The following is a 17,536-nucleotide window of genomic DNA, read 5'->3' on the forward strand; positions in this document are numbered from 1 at the left end:
AAAAAAAATCATGCGTTTGATACGATTGGCTGGATCAGTGTATGGTCATGCTTGGTTTAAAAAAAAAAATTGGTGCTGTACCTGGTTTAATTTTTGGGTTAATCCAGATTTAGGATCAATTTTGGATGTTTAAGTTTCAATCCCTTCCTAATTGTTGTTGTTGGGATCGAACACGGGTCCTCTTTATTAAATGTAGTCTCAATCACCACTATACCAACAGCCAATTGGTATGTTTGGTAAAACTAATTATCAATAAGTTTGTTAGTGGTTAATTATTGCTAACCTTCTTTTTAGTTGAGAACTAGTCACTAGTGCTAGGTTATGTATAATGGAGTACTTCGTACTTTATATATGCCTTGAGCTATTTCTCACTCACACTATCACACTATAATCCGAATTGAGTGGTGTTTTGATTCGTTAAAAATTCATAAAAAATTCTCCAAAAATTATTGTTAAATACTTTGTATGTCCTATTCATATATGCCACCTAAGGTGAAAAAAAACATTTCTTTTTATTTCCTTTTTTTTACATGAAATGTTTTGTTTAATTTTTTTGTTGTAAAAAATTAAACAATGATTCTTAGAGTATACTTAGTTTCTAAACTATTCAAAAAAATAAATAAATAAAAAATAGTTTTTAACAAATCTTATTTTTATTAATTGATTAAATTCCTTTGATTTAGTTTGATTAGATGCAACAATTTAACTTATTATGCATATTTACGTGTCTCATTTCGACCATAGTTTACAAATACATAAATTTAAAATATTACAAGTAGTATATACAAAGCCAGATGCTTTTAGAATTTGACTAATACAGAGTACATATGTATGATGTCGTGATCATATCATACATGTGTGTTAAGGCCTGTTCACTTTACTAAACTAAGCTGAACCGAACTGAACTGAACTGATTGGAGCTGAACTGAACTGAACTGAAATGAATATTTTATGAGAGAGGGAAATTAAGAGCTGAACTGAACTGAACTGATTGGAGCTGAATTGAACTGAACTGAAATGAATATTTTATGAGAGAGAGAAATTAAGAGCTGAACTGAACTGAACTGAACTGAAATGAATATTTTATGAGAGGGAAATTAAGAGCTGAACTGAACTGAATTGAACTGATTGGAGCTGAACTGAACTGTTTGGAGCTGAACTGAATTGAACCGAAGTGAAATTAAGTAATTATGAACAGTCCCTTAGTCAAACTCAAACTGAAACGGAGGTAGTGTGATGCTTAATCAAACTTTGAGGTAGTACTGAGTAGTGAGTACTGACTATTGATGCTTAATCAAATTTTGTTTCATCCTTATGTTGTAAAGAAGCAATATAGATAGGCAAGTCGGCATGTATGTCCTTTCTATGTGTCATTTTCTGTAAAACGAAGTTATAAAAAATGGCTTTTACGCTCTCGTTATTTTTGTGACCACCCTTTTTCCTCTTGTTAGGGGGCTGATCTAAATTTTATTGTAAATTATTGGTTTTTGATAACTTTATTTGGCTTATTGTTTTAGGTATGTGATGGAGAATATTAGTACTTTTAAAAACAGAAATAAATAAGATGGAGAATATTACTACTCCATATCTTACGGATTGGGTTCACGTTCACCTATTAAAGGATTTTAATATATGTGGAGGGAAGTTAAGATTAGGTTTTGGAATTTAACTAATTTAAATCTAATCTATCTAATATATATAAATAAAGTAGGCATTTTTGGAGAGCATTCGGTGCGCCACATAAGATTAGGTCTTATTTTGTCCAATGAAAAATTAGATTAATAATTTATTTTAGAATTAAAAAATTTACTCGCCACCTAAGAAAAAGTGACGAATAAAAATTAAGAATTTTGACAAATAGGTAAAAACAACGAATAAAGAATAATTAAATTTTAAATTATTTTTAAAAACCAATAATTATCTTCTCACCAAAAAAAATAAAAAAATAAAAAAAATAAAAAAAACAATATCTTTTTTACATTTATGGATGCAAATTTTTGATCGCAAATATCTTTAATCTCTCCCTAGCAAATATTATAAAAGTTTGATTTTAATATTGTAATCATCGAGACGAATAAAACTAAATCTTGGATGACTATTTTCCCATAATTTTTAATAGTTAAATAATTATACATGAGACTAACATTTTAAACAGAACGAGTATATTAAATAAACTTATAAAACAAGATTTGTCATTACATTTATAAATTAAAAATTTAACTTGTCACATAAGCAAAATTAGTGAATAAGGTTTGAGATTTTAAATACAAGCATCACATAAAATAAATAAAACAACAAACGATAACAAAAGTGTTAAAATTAAAAAAATTATCTTATGATATTAAGAATTTTATCCATAAATCTAATGAATGATATTCATAAATATACAAAATTTTAAATTAAATTAAAATGATTTACTAGAACCGTGCACGTAGGTATTTTTGAAATTTAAATAATATATATATTTAAATAAATAAATTTAAATTAGGTTTTGGAATTTAACTAATTTAAATCTAATCTAATATATAAAAATAAAGTAGGCATTTTTGGAGAGCATTGGGAGCGCCACATAAGAAAAGGTATATTTTCGACCAATTAAAAATTAGATTTCTATTTTATTTTAGAATTAAAAAAATCACTCGCCACCTAAACAAAAGTGACGAATGAAATTTTAAATTTTTGCCACGTAGGTATAAACGACGAATAGTAATTTATTAGGATTTTAATTATTTATGAACACTAAATTTTATCATTTATGTTTGTTACAAAACTAAAAATTATCTTTAGATATTAGGATTTATATTATTTAAAAAACTAAAAATTATATTTTGATATTTAAAAAATTGAAATTATCATTTGATGTTAATGGTTTTATGTAAATATCTGACGATATGATATTTTCATACAAAATTTTTAAAACTTATAATGCAAGAAAACAATTAAGATGTCACCAAAAAAATATTTATATACAAAATGTATATGAAAATTCGTGCATTGCACGCCACATATGCAAAAGTAATATTTCGACCAATGAAAAATTAGATTTATATATTAATTTAGAATTTATATTTTCAGTCGCCACTACTAAAATTCGGCTAAATTGCGACCGTTTTTCTACGACCGTCAAGAAAACGGTCGCAAAATATGAAATTTGCGACCGTTTTTTAAACGGTCGCAAAATTACGACCGTTTTAAAGGCGGTCGCAATTTTGCGACTGTTTTGCGACCGTTTTTGGATTTTTAAACAGTCGCAAAGGTGTATGAACAATTAAAAATAACTCTAAAATAAAATAACTCTTTTGCGACCGCCAAAACGGTCGTAAAAATAATTATTTTGCGACCGTTTATCTGACAGTCGCAATTTTGCGACCGCTAAGAGCGGTCGCAAGATTTTTTTTTTTTTTTAAAATTAAAAAAAAGCCGGGTATAAAAGAAATGCCTCATGTTCCCAAACCCTAATCTTCTTTAAACGGCGCCGCTCATCTCTCCTCTTTCCTCTACATCCCCTTCTCTTTCCTCTTTCCCCTCCATCTCCCCTTTCTTCCTATCCTTTCTCACACGCTTCTCCATCTCTTATTCTTTCCTTTTCCTTTTTTTTTTCTCCTTGTACATTATAATTTTGGATAATAAAAAATGAAAGGATTGATAGAGGCAATAATTTTAATCCAAATAAAAAACAAATAGATATTTTCATATGTTGGGATATTTACTTTGGAGTTTGAGTTATGACAAAAATGAAATGGAAATCTTTTATTTTTGATGGGGAACATGAAAATCTCAATTCTGTTTTCATCTATTCTATAACTAATACTTCCTCCGTTCTTTATTACTTGACCCGTTTTGACTTTTACACTATTCATCACCCCTCCTTTGACCGTCTTTTGTGAATAATATATAAGGAAAAATATATTCATATATGATCTTTTTGGATTCGTCTCAATAAGAACTATCATAATATATAACTTTTATAATTTTTACTTATGGAGAATTTAAGTTATTGATCGTTAAAGTTTTACATTGGCAAGCGTGATAAAAGAAACATGTCAAGTAAAAAAGAACAGAGGAAGTACTAAAGTAGCAATCGCTTACATCATCCTTTCCTAAAACCAGACACATGTCAGGTTTTCATTAAAAAATTTCCCTCCAAAACTATAAATGATTTCATCATGATACTTTATTTTTTGAGGACTCATCATGATACTTTATTTGATTTAATTAAAATTCTGATTAGCTATTTTATTATTAGTGTCAAATTTCAAAAATAGTTTATCCATCTAATAATAATTTAATTTTCCTTCCTCACGTAGCCCTTTTATTACTCAATTTTTATATGAACTCTAAATTTTATTTTTAATATTTAATGCATTATTTATTTCGGGATTTTTTTTAAAATTTTGGCATGAAAAATAAACAAATGTTAAAAAAAAAAATTATTTGTTTCAATCATGCATCGCACGAGACTAATCTAATATACTAGTAAGTAAATAGGAAAAACCTTTCCAAAAAAAAAGTAAATTGGAAAACCCAATGGCTCATTTTATTGATCTTATTTTACGCCGTTTGTTTCAAATGGCAAATCATTTTTTGGCTTTGGCAACAGTGGGCCACCTAATTAGATGAGTAGTCAAAAGGGAATTTTGTGTAGAACTACCCTAAAGATAGGGTCATTTGTGAACAACTACCCATTTTTTTTTTATTTATTTAGAACTACCCACAAGTTTGAAAATATTTGGGTATCACTACCCATTAACATATTTAGTCCAATTAAGACTACGTTATCGAGACTCATTTTTTTCACTTTTGCCACCCAATTAACTCTCCCAATTTGTATAAAGGTTTTAATCTATTTTAATTAACCTAATTAGGGTTTTAATCATAATTCATTTTAGGGTTCATGAGTGTAGTATTATTTGGGGATTTTAATTTCTGAGGTTTGGAGGTTTAATTGAATTGGGGTTTTTGCTTATTTTAGCATTAATTGGCCATTGTAATTGAAAAAAGTGAAAAATTGGCCCAAAATAACGTTTTTATTGGACGAAAAACGTTAGTGGGTAGTGCTACCCAAACTTTTCCAAACTTGCGGGTAGTTCTAAACAAATAAAAAAAAATGGGTAGATGTTCACAAATGACCCTATCTTTAGGGTAGTTCTACACAAAATTTTGTACTCCATAATAGATAAAACTAGATGAAGCCCGTGTAATACACGGGTTGATCTATTTTTTTTTAAAAAATATTTTTCATATTTATGTGATTACATTTGTGATTTTATTAGTTGTACGTAATATATCATTTTTTCCGTATTTGTTTTATAATATTAGATAAAATTCATAATCTCAAAAGATAATATTTCGTATTTAATTAATGTAACCATTAAAATCTCATTGGTCAATTATGCTTATGTGGCACTTGAATTATTTATTGGATATAACTATAATTTATAATCCTACGTCGCACGTTAATTAATCTTAGGTGGCATAATCCTATTTAACGTTTTATAAATATTTATCCTATATGGCGCTCTAATAATTTTTTAAAAATAAAAATCCTACGTGACGCTCTAAAATCTTGGGAAAAAACTCCCCTTTATATATATATACTACCTCCGCTAAATGTTATGTGCAACTTTGAAATATTTTATATCTCACAAATAATACCCCAAAGTTGCACATAACAATTAACGGAGGTAGTATTAGATTAGATTACTTCTTAAGTTCTTATTATTGCGAAAGACAATACTCCGTTAAAGTTGAATTACTTAGCTTCGCCCGTATTGCATTGTCCACCATATACTAATTATCAAACCATATTACATACTTTACATTTAACCGTAACTTTATAAACCCCTTCAAATTATTCTCTATGAAATTAGATCGATCTATTTTGGTGGTAGTGGGTCATATTCAACGTGACATACCAGAAATGGTGAAACGTACATGATATACATGATTATAGTATACAATAGACACTAATTTTATTATACATGTAGACATATAGTGGCATGAACAAATTGTTGATACTAATCTTAAATTTCATCACAACTTAGTACTTTCACATATACCTTCATGAATTACCAAAGCATATGCTGACTTGCTGAGGTGATAAAAAGTATTCTTATTCCAATTTCAGGTATCTTGGCTGTTGGCTTAAATTAATGAAATAATTGGAAACGGACATAATCAGAAATGTTCTTTTGGTTTAATAATATATACCAAGTACATTGATTAAGCTGTCAAAAAAAAAAAAAAAAAAGTACATTGATTAGTGCACCAGAAAAAGTAGTTCCCAAATCTTGTGGAGTATTTTCAACATTATGGAGCTACATGTAACAGAATAATTCGTTAAAATAGTATATAAAGATGTTCTGTCAAACATTGTATGCTCATGATTCTTGATGAAAAAATAGATTAAAGTATCATATGCTTTCTATCTCTAATACTTTGTATCATCTAGATCTCGATACTGATATTTCATTTCCCTCGATACTGAAATTTTGAGCGGTTGGAGCTTTGAACTTGATTGTACACTATTCATACACTCATTGTAATCTATTATTATGTGTAACTTTGTTAAACTATGACTTAATATGTACTCTATACTTAGATTGTGTGTTTAGCTAGGTTGAATAGGATATTTTCTCAAAGTAGGATATGTTTGGGCCTTGTCTATGTTCTAAGCCCGAGAAATGACAAAAATACCCTTTCATGATCCAACCCATTATTGATCATCACAAAGTACATATTTACCCTTAATTTGTCGACTCAAGTACAAATCTGCCACTAGAAAGGTACATCTTAAATAGCTCATCATTCATTAATAATAGAGGGGCTTTTCCTAATTTTCTCTCTACTTTCTCTATCTAAATACACTCTCTCTCAAAAAGTACATTTACTGACTTAAGCATCGGAGGGGCTATCTCGGGTCACACCCCCCGGGCAGCTAACCTTCTCTGTTTTGCAGGCCGAGCTCTCGGACATCAAGGCGAATCCCTCAGACATACCTTTGCTAGGCGGAGCCGAAGGATACTTGGACAATCGGACACAAGTTGTAGGACATCTTGATACCTTACTACCCTAAGACTCCCAGGAGCATTCTGTTTCCAGAAATAGGTGGTGTCGTCTGTGGGGATAACTAATAAAAAGCCATGGTGAACACTAGGCGGCGTCCCCACCCGCACTTATCACTTCGATTCTCTCAGCTCGACATAAGCATGAATTCGAGGAATTTTTGTACCACAAACTCTCGGCACTTAGTCTAACTTGCTAAATCAAGCCATCTCTGAGCTATGCGTCACAAAGCAAGGTGCATGTTATGCCTAAGCGGGGGCTATGCTTCTATCAACCCCTTGGCATGCCTCGTCGGGGGCTATGTATCTATCAACCCCTCGGCATGCCTCGTCGGGGGCTATGCATCTATTAACCCCTCGACATGCCTAGCCGGGGGCTGTGCATCATGCAACCCCTCCCCGGCTTGCATTGATCAACCCCTCGGCATGCCTAGACGAGGGTCATGCTGCTATCATCTCCTCAGTATGCCTAGTCGGGGGCTGTGCATCTATCAACCCCTCCCCGGCTTGCATCTATTAACCCGTCGGCATGCCTAGCCAAGGACCATGCTTCTATCAACCCCTCGGCATGCCTAGCCGAGGGCCATGCAGATGTCATCTCTTTGGCATGCCTAGCCGGAGGCTATGCATCTATCAACCCCTCGGCATGCCTAGCCAAGAGCTATGCTTCTATCAACCCCTCAGCACGCCTAGCCGAGGGCTATGCATCTATCAACCCCTCGGCATGCCTAGCCGGGGTCTATGCATCTATCCACCTCTCCCCGGCTTGCATCTATCAACTTATTGGCATGCCCAACCGGGGGCCATGCTTCTATCAACCCCTCGGCATGCCTAGTCGAGGGTCATGCTGCTATTATCTCTTCGACATGCCTAGCCGGGGGCTATGTATCTATCAACCCCTCAGCATACCAAGCCGGGGACTATGCTTCTATCAACCCCTCGTCATGCCAAGCTGGGGGCTATGCATCTATCAACCCCTCAGCATGCCTAGCTGGGGGTTATGCATCCATCAACCCCTCCCCGACTTGCATCTATCAACCCCTCGACATAATTAGCCGGGGGCCATGCTTCTATCAACCCCTCGACATGCCATGCTTCTATCAACCCCTCGGCATGCCTAGCCGAGGGCCATGCTGCTATCATCTCTTCGGCATGCCTAGTCGGGGCTATGCATCTATCAACCCCTCAGCATGCCTAGCTGGGGGCTATGCTTCTATCAACCTCCTCGACATGCCTAACCGAGGGTTATGGTTCTATCAACCGTCTCGGCAGGCCTAACCGAGGGCTATGCCTCCATAATCTCCTCGGCATGCCTAGATGAGGGATATGCTTCTATATATCAACAGCCTCGGCATGCCTAGACGGATGCTATACTTCTATCATCTTCTCGGCATGCCTAGCCAAGTTCATGCTTCTATCATCTACTCGATAATCATATCCTCATCATGCCTAGCCGAGGGATATACATCTCAACCCCTCATCATGCCTAGCCGAGGGCTATGCATCTTTCAACTCCTCGGCATGCCTAGCCGAGGGATATGCTTTTATCAATCCCTTAGCATGCCTTGAGGGTAATGCTAAGGTGCAAGCACCCCTGTTGAAGATGAACTTTTGATATGCCTATTTTATATAGTGATTTACTCCCGTCCCTTGGTCATTATTAGTAGTGTTTTTGGCTCTTTAGAGCCACTTTTATTACTAATTGGTGTTTTCTATTATTTTCGTAGTTTTGGTTGAACTTTGTAGGAATTTGCACTTTTGGAGCATTTTCCTGGGATTTTATGGAGCAACCACGAGCATTGGAGGTGCACGACCATCTTTTGTAGCCCAAGATCGATTAGAGTAATCAAACCGGTGAATAAGGGCTCGACTTGTGTGAAGACGAGGCATATTGACTGAATGATTAAAGCCCTAAAGAGGATATTTGGGTTGGGCCAAGTTATGATCCCAAACGAGGAGTCCAAGCGGCCCAAGGGTATCCGCCCGATGGTCCGCCCGATGGCGCGTCCGATCGGGCAAAGAAGACTTATATCGCAGCAGCCCTTCGCCCGATCAAAAAGGCGCGCCCGGTCGGGCGGTGTGGCGCCCGGTAGGGCGCGTGTCTCTGATAGATCTTATAAGCATCGTTTAGTTTATTTTAGTTTAGGATTCTTGCTTATTATAAATATGTTTTCGTTAAGCAAGTTTAGGATTCTTTTACACTTCCTTATTCTCTCTTTACTTTTGTAATTCTTTCTCTAGACTTTCTCTCTCTACTTAAGCTTATTTCCTTATCTACACTATATACTTTGTTCCTTACTCAACTCGTTATTTCGATTACTTTGGTAACGATTTCTTTTCTCTTAATCTCAGTTATTTATTTTATTCCTTCGATCATGTCTTATTTTATTGCTTTGATTAGTTTAGATTTAATTATGTGTGAGTAGTTCTCTTTCTAGGGTTTATGGGGATCCATAAATAGTATGAAGGGGTAATTTATTGTTGTTAATTATCAATGCTATATTAATTTCCTATTGATTGATTTAATGCTCTGTGACTAGATTAGGCCTGATCTTTTATGCATGAGTCTGACAATATTGATTCGAGATTCGAGAGATGAGAATTGATGTTTAGGTCTAGTTTCAATAGGCAGATTCATCTATAAATGGTTAAGTCAAGATTCGAGAGATGAGATTTAATATCGGTAGATTAATTCTGTGATTGTAATACGTAGCGAAAGCCCTTTATAATCTGGTTAATTGATGCATTGATGCATTGATTATTATGTTTTACCCTGGAGTATTATTTATTGGTGAACCTATGCCCTAGGTCTTTAATTCATTGATTTTTCTTTATCCTTTATTCTCCCTACTTATATTCTTCGTAGTATAATCTTTAAATCACAACAAATTGTTACTAATAATTTAGACTATAATAATTAATTAGAAGTAGAAAGACTTGTTTCCCCGTGGATTCCACCCTACTTCCCTATCTGCATTAGTTAGAGGACTTAGGTAATACTTTTGATTAGGGGATACGACTTTACCCTGTCAACTTTACAAGATCAAGGAGGTCACTCACTCAAGGGTCTTTCGCTCACAATTTTCATATGACAAGGCTCTTAGCTCTCCTTCCCTTTCAATCATGAATATTTATATGGGTGAGTTGAAAACCGACATGCTTGGAATGTCAGCTTAAGAAGCTTTTGTGTTTGAGAAAATCTCATCTTACAATAATGCCCTAAGGGAAATAGTAACCGATCGATAATAGGAGACTATTTCTTTTAATAGAGCATCATTGTAAGAAGCAAAATCACCCACCAATAGCTCTAAGCGCTCGGGAACTTACTCAACTTTATTACAAAAAAGCAGCGGGCCTCCCTGCACATAGGACACTCCGGGTCGCAACTAACGTTACCAATAACAAGTTTGTTCCAATGTTTGGGGCAAGATGCTAGCTTATACTCAATGTTTGAGATAGTGTTCTCGCGAATCGCTAAAATAACAAAAGGCTCGTTTAGCCCTCGGCCTATCCCAAAAGTAGGGATAGCGTACCTCTCATATATTTATAACTTGGGGCTCGTTTATCCCTTGGTCTATTCTAAAAGTTGGGATAGTCTAGCGCTCATACATATATGACAATGGTCTCATTCAGCCCTTAGCTTATCCCAAAAGTTGGGATAACCTACAGCTACACTATAGCTCATGCAGTTCATGTTGCATCTTATACATATATAACAAAGGGCTCGTTTAGCCCTCAACCTATCTCAAGATTTGGGATAACATACTTCTCCTCAGCCTGTCCCAAAAGTTGGGATGACCTACCTCTCATACATTTATAACAAGGGGTTTGTTTAGCCTCCACCCTATCCCAAAAGTTGGGATAACGAACCTATTTCTCATACATCTATAACAAGGGTTTCGTTTCCCCCATCCTATCTCAAGGTTCGGGAGAGCGTACCTTTCTTATATCAATAACATAGGGCTCGTTTAGCCCCTAGCCTATCCCTATGATGGGAACAGAATACCTCTCATCTATTTTCACTAAGAGGCTTACTTCAACTGGAAGATCTTTTCAATGCAAGTCAAGCGCACCGCGCGGACTAGCTTCTACAACATCAACAAAATTCAAAAGTTAGAAACAATCATCAAGCCAAGTCGACAAAACATTTAGCATAAGAAAAATCTCATGGGTTTGTGATAAACTCAAAAGCTAGGCATACCCTGGGCTCTTAGCGCCGCTATCCTAGGCTCAGCTCCCAGCATAACTATGTCACCCCTCAACCTTGGGTCATTTTTAACAAGACAATGCATGCCGAGCTCTTGGCTAATTAACCCAACTTGAGCACGTTATTGGTACTTAAAGCAAGGCCCTCGGCCTACAATTGGCTTGGCCCTCAGCATGACAAGCCAAGACTTCGACATCTCTCAGCCTAGAGTTAGCCTATTAACTCATTCCGCTCAGCCTATTGAGTTACTCTCTCAGCTTGGCATCCCTCCGCTCAGCCTATTGAGTTACTTTCTCGGCCTCCCTCAGCTTGGCCTACTGAGTTACTTTCTCAGCTTTGCCTCCCTCCGCTCGGCTTATTGAGTTACTTTCTCAGATTTGCCTCCCTCCGCTCGGGCTATTGAGTCACTCTTTCAGCTCAGCCTCCCTCCGCTTGGCCTATTGAGTCACTCTCTCAGCTCAACCTCCCTCCGCTTAGCCTATTCAATCACTTTCTCAGCTTGGCCTCCCTCCGCTCGGCCTATTGAGTCACTTTCTCAGCTCGGCCTCCCTCCACTTGGCCTATGTAATCAATCTCTTAGTTGGTCTTCCTCCGCTCGGCATGTTCAATCACTTTCTCAATACCGGCTCCCTTCGCTTGAGGTATAAGATTCTTGGGATTATTTTGTAGAGTACCTCCGCTTGGGGGTATAAAGCACTTGGTTTATTTCGTATCAAGGTACCTTCGCTTGGGGGTATAAAGTCACTTGGTTTATCTCTCAAAGTACCTCCGCCTGGGTATAAGTCACTTGATTTATATCTCAAAGTACCTTTGCCTGAGAGTATAAAGCACTTGATTTATGCTCAAACTTACCTCCGGCCAAGGAATAAAGCTTATTGGGTTTTTTCTCAAAGTATCTCTGCTCGGGGCCGGAATAAAGCTTGTTGGGTTTTTTCTCAAGGTATCTTCGCCTGGGGTAAAAAATCTCTTTAATTTGGGTTTTCTCTCAAGATATATCTCGACTTAGGGCCTGTTCATATTTACTTAATTTCACTTCAGTTCAGTTCAGTTAAGCTCCAATCAGTTCAGTTCAGTTCAGCTCCAATCAGTTCAGTTCGGCTCTTAATTTCCCTCTCTCATAAAATATTCATTTCAGCTCAGTTCAGCTTCAATCAGTTCAGTTCAGTTCAGCTCCAATCAGTTCAGTTCAGCTTAGTTCAGTAAATATGAACAGACCCTTAGCCTCATGATACCTCTCACTCTCTCAGCTTGGTATATTGGGCTTTTAAGCTCAAGAAGGTCGAACGCTCAAGGTTTATCTTCTGGCTAGACTGCCTGCTATCTCAGCCAAAAATAATAAAAAAATAATAATAATAATAAAAGTCTTAAGGTTGCATAAACAGATATACAAGGGGTTTTTTTTTTTTTTTTTGAGATATACCAGTTTTTTGTACTAAAAAACGAAGTAAAATAAAGGTTTAATACTAGTAGCAGAAAACACCAAAAAGTGGCAAAAACCCCGGGAAACAGAAAAAGAAAATTAAATTACGGAGGAACAAACCGTGGCATGCAAAATACAACCTAGAGGGACTTGAATCGTATTATAGCACAAGAAAAGGGTATTATAGCGTAGTATCAGGGTTTCATAAAAGGTTAATTGAAGAAAATCGTATTAAAATCAACAATCAAAAGAGCACTTCTCTCTTTGAAATCAATCTTGGATTCTCTTTTTCTGAATTTTCGATGGAAATAACAAGATGTTCGACACACGATGCTTCGTTATACATGGCGGATGGTACGTTTTGTTTAATCTTTACTCAATAATTGTTTTGGATGTTAAGCTAAAGTTTCAATTGATGAGATGATTATATGTTTGTGATAATTTATGAAACTTTCGATTCGATTTGAACTGGACCATACATGTTTCTTCTTCTTACGATTATTATTTTTGCTGTTTAATTGTAATCTTTCTTGTTTAATTTTTTCTGGGCTTAGTTTGATATTTGTGGGTTTCTTGCTTTTAGTTGTTAGTTTGAAGCTTAATTTTTGGGATGAAGTATATTTGTGTGCAATGAAATTCTCGATTTCAACCATTTGAATTGAAGTTTCTGTGTTGATTTCCAAGTCTTTGTCCAACCAAACACATTAAACAGATGATACATGTTTTGAGATTTCGAGAATTTTTTCATTGCTGCTAAATTTCTCTGTCATTATTGTATTGGATCGACATGGATAGTTATTTTGCTGTTTAATCTTTTCTGGGTTTAGTTTGATATTTGTGGGGTTTCTTGTTTTTGGATGTTTTGTTTTTGGATGTTAATTTGAAGCTTTAATTTTTGGGATGAAGTATATTTGTGTGCAATGAAATTCTCGATTTCAACCCTTTGAATTGAAGTTTCTGTGATGATTTTAAGCTCTTTGTCCAATCAAACTTGTTCATCATAGTAGTAGTGTACACTTTTGTTGCGGACTTGCGGTCTATCTCAACATATTTGTCTTGTATAATATTGTCTTCCATAATTCTCTATTAAAAGCCCTGTTGTCTTTTCAGCAAGAAACATCCTAATGCACAATTTTTTCCCTGGGAGGGGGTTATTACTGACAGACTTTCCTGTTAATAAACCATTTCGAGCTAATAACGTCAAATATGTAAGGTTTTGTTACCTAAAAGTTGTGCATATATGGACTCTCCACATTATGATTACTTCTCATGACTACTATAATTGCTATAGCTACAGCTATAGTACAATCATTATCAAGGTCGTCACTATTGATAGTATTGAAGTAGTTTGCTAGCTATTACGGAGTACAGTCATTATCAAGGTCTTTTGTTACATCTGTAAATAGAATAGTATTAGTTGGTCCAGTCTGTAGATTAAGTTTATGTTAATGATTTGGATATGTGATTTTAAGTTATTTTTAACATCATCACCAACATCTCTAGGCAAGGAAATATAAATGGAAATCGTAAGTACTAACCACTTTAAACTTCTTAGTGCTCCACATTTGTTGCACTTACATTAAAATTCAAAGGATCATGATTAATTTCTTGGTTAAAGGTACACGCTTGGTAAAAGTGCTAGGTTGCACTCAGGTAATTACCGATAATATAAGTTAAGTGCCTGAAATTAAGCTCAAGTGTGACAACATGGATGTGTATTGTGTTGAGTGTGCCTGAATAAACTCTACAATTAATTACAAGAAATTAAGTGCATTGTAATCTTGATGATGTGTCATCGATTAATGCATATGATTGCCATACACTCATACACAACTTGAAGTTGATATTTGTGGGGTTTTTTGGATGTTAATTTGAAGCTTTAAATTTTGGGATGAAGTATATTTGTGTGCAATGAAATTCTCGATTTCAACCATTTGAATTGAAGTTTCTGTGATGATTTTAAACACTTTGTCCAACCAAACACAATTTCAAGAATTTTCTCATTGCTGCTAAATTTCTCTGTCATTATTGTATAGGATTGACATGGATAGGTTATTTGCTATTTAATCTTTTCTAGGTTAGTCAGGTTAGTCTGATAGTTTGTGTTGTTTCTTGTTTTGAATGTTGATCTAAAGCTTCTGGGATGAAGTATATTTGTGTGATAATATATGAAAATTTCGATTCCAATCTTTTGAATTGAAGCAGACCATACATATTTCGAGAATTTTTTCATTGCTGCTCAATTTCTCTGATTGGAGAGCTTTTATAGGTCTAAATTCGATTTAACTAGTTTAGGGTGGTAGCATACTCTCATTTGTGATGGTATGCTGTATATAGTGAGTGGAACCATGTTTCCCTGCGATAGCTGATCTTACGTCTCTTTTTCAGCTAATATGCTAGATGAAGAGCTAGGAGGTTGGCTATTTGAAGCCGGCCCTAGTAAATCCTGAGATGTGCGAGGAGTCATTGCTCCGTAAGAGTTTTTTTTTTTTTTATATTTTTTATTTATTTCACCTTCATTAATTAAACTGTGATGACAATTCTAACTTTAGGGATTTCTTCTTTATGACTAGGCATGCCAGTCACTCATATTCTGGCCATGCGACTGCTTTTGTGTTTTGCAACCTAGAGCCAACTCGCATGTAAGTTTTCTTTTATGCATCCTTGTCTTTTTTTTTTTTTTTAGTAATGTGCTGCCTGATTTTTAACTTTACAAATGTGTGTCATCAGTTCTAGGGTGTTTCTGCTTGGTCCCCTCCATCAACTCAAAACTTCAAAATGCACTCTTCCCATTGCAACTGTTTACCAGACTCCTCTTGGAGATCTTGAAGTCGATTTGGAAGGTATGGTAAAAGTGTTTAAGTCTCTTTCTTTTCTAATTCTGTTCTCTTCAAGTGTATTTGCATCTGTTAAAGCATTTCTCCTTGAAGTGGTGGGTGATTTTTCCTTGAAGTGGTGTGTGTGGTGGGGGGGGGGGGGGTAGAGAACTGTTAGAGGTTCTTTGTAATGAAAGCTTGGGATGGTTCCAAGAAACAGTGTGTACTTATGTAGAGTTCTAATATGCTGAATTCATTTATAGCCTCAACTGATGGCTGCTGTTAAATTCAATTCATAGCTCATCTCTTGAACCAGCAAGTTGCTCATGAGCTTGTTGCTTTGGAATTGCTCACCATTCTGTTGGAGCAGCCTACTGATGATAGTGTTGAGGTTGCAGTTGATTTTGTCAAAGAATGTGGCTCTATTCTTCAAGACCTTTGTCCCAAAGGTCTGCATGGTTCGTGTGTGTGTGGTGAGGAAGGGGGGGGGGGGGGGGGGGGGGGACTGTTAGAGGTTCTTTATAATGAAAGCTTGGGATGGTTCCAGGAAACAGTGTGTACTTATTTTCCTTCCTTATATTTAAAACCTCATGATTTGCTTTAGTGAAGGGAATTCACTTTTATCCTTTTTTTTTTCTTTTTATTATTGAATCAGTCATCGAGGAGCTGAAGTCGGCCGGTGAATTTGAAATGATGGATATAGAGGCCGATGAGGCCGAGTACAGCCTGGAAGTGCACCTCCCTTTTCTTGCTAAAATATTTCAGGGGTAACTAATAATCTTTATGTTAGTCTCTTCATTGCACTGCATCCTGCTTTGTTTACTCACTTGATACAAATATTGCAGACATTCAGTAAAAATTGTTCCAATATTAATTGGTAATGTCACTACTGAAAGTGTAGCAATGTATGGCCAATTACTTGCTCACTACGTGGAATCTGCAAGCAATTTTTTCTCAGTTTCCTCAGATGTTGGTCGCCGGGGATCTCGGTATGTTTATTAACACAGTTATTTGGCTGATATGATGCCGTAAATATTTATATTTTTCCGAAACTAAAAAATCCTATGCTTCTTGCTTTATATAGCTTCTACGATAAGAAACATGGAGCTACTCTAAAGTCTGTCGAAGCATTTATTCACAAGGACATAGAAGTTATAGAAACTGCAGATCTACATGATATCGAGTATCATTTTCTTAAATGTGATAAGACCATCTGTGGTTTTCATGCAGTTAATATTTTCCTTCATGTAAGTATACTACTCTCATAAGCTATTCTACTTGTCTACTTTAAATACTGTAACTTAGTGTCAGTTTTTTTTTCCTTCACTCTTTTATTTGTTGACATTCTCTATATATGGACCAGATGATGTTGAATTCTGTGATGATCAAAGTTAGGTTTTTGAGGTACAAACAGTCATGCAGGAGCATAAGACTGTGTGATGTAAGATACTTTCATTCAAGTAATGTTTAAAACTAATCAAGTATATACGCATATTAATATATTTTTTTTTACACAGGGTAATATTGAAGATCAATTTTTGTGTAATTTGTGTAAGGCATTATATCCAGATGTGCAGACTTTGGAGGGTCATAAAAACCACCATAGTAATACGGATTTCTGTGATGTGCATAGATGTTGGGAGATGGTGTTGAATAGCTCGAAGAAGAAGCATATCCACAAGAAGAATTACTACCTCTTTGAAAATAAGTGGTACAGAAAGCAACAGGCGTAGAAGATATTTCTTCTCAAACACATTTTGTACATTGAATAATGGTAGCTAGAATACTTGTTCATAGTTTCAGAATTTTTTTTAGCCAAACTAATAGCTGAGTTTCTGCTGTTGTATGTCTGTTAAACCAAGATTAGAAGAACACAGCGACACAAAGCCATTGTGTAAATTGCCCTAGCTTGAGAGGTTGATAAAAGTAGTACTGTAATATGCTATGAATAATTGATTTTGCTTCAAGTTTGTTTTTAGTCATTGGTTATTGGTGTTCCTTATAGTTATATTATAGACATTTTGTTGAG

At 35.4% G+C, this 17,536-nt stretch overlaps 1 pseudogene; it reads left to right on the plus strand.

The window, feature by feature from the left end:
* The first annotated feature begins 13,035 nt into the window (after positions 1-13,035).
* On the plus strand, positions 13,036-17,240 carry LOC145596058 (uncharacterized; annotated as a pseudogene).
* Positions 17,241-17,536: the final 296 nt, after the last annotated feature.

The sequence above is a fragment of the Chenopodium album genome, chromosome 19 (assembly GCF_948465745.1).
Source record: "Chenopodium album chromosome 19, dcCheAlbu1.1, whole genome shotgun sequence".
Taxonomy (NCBI): domain Eukaryota; kingdom Viridiplantae; phylum Streptophyta; class Magnoliopsida; order Caryophyllales; family Amaranthaceae; genus Chenopodium; species Chenopodium album.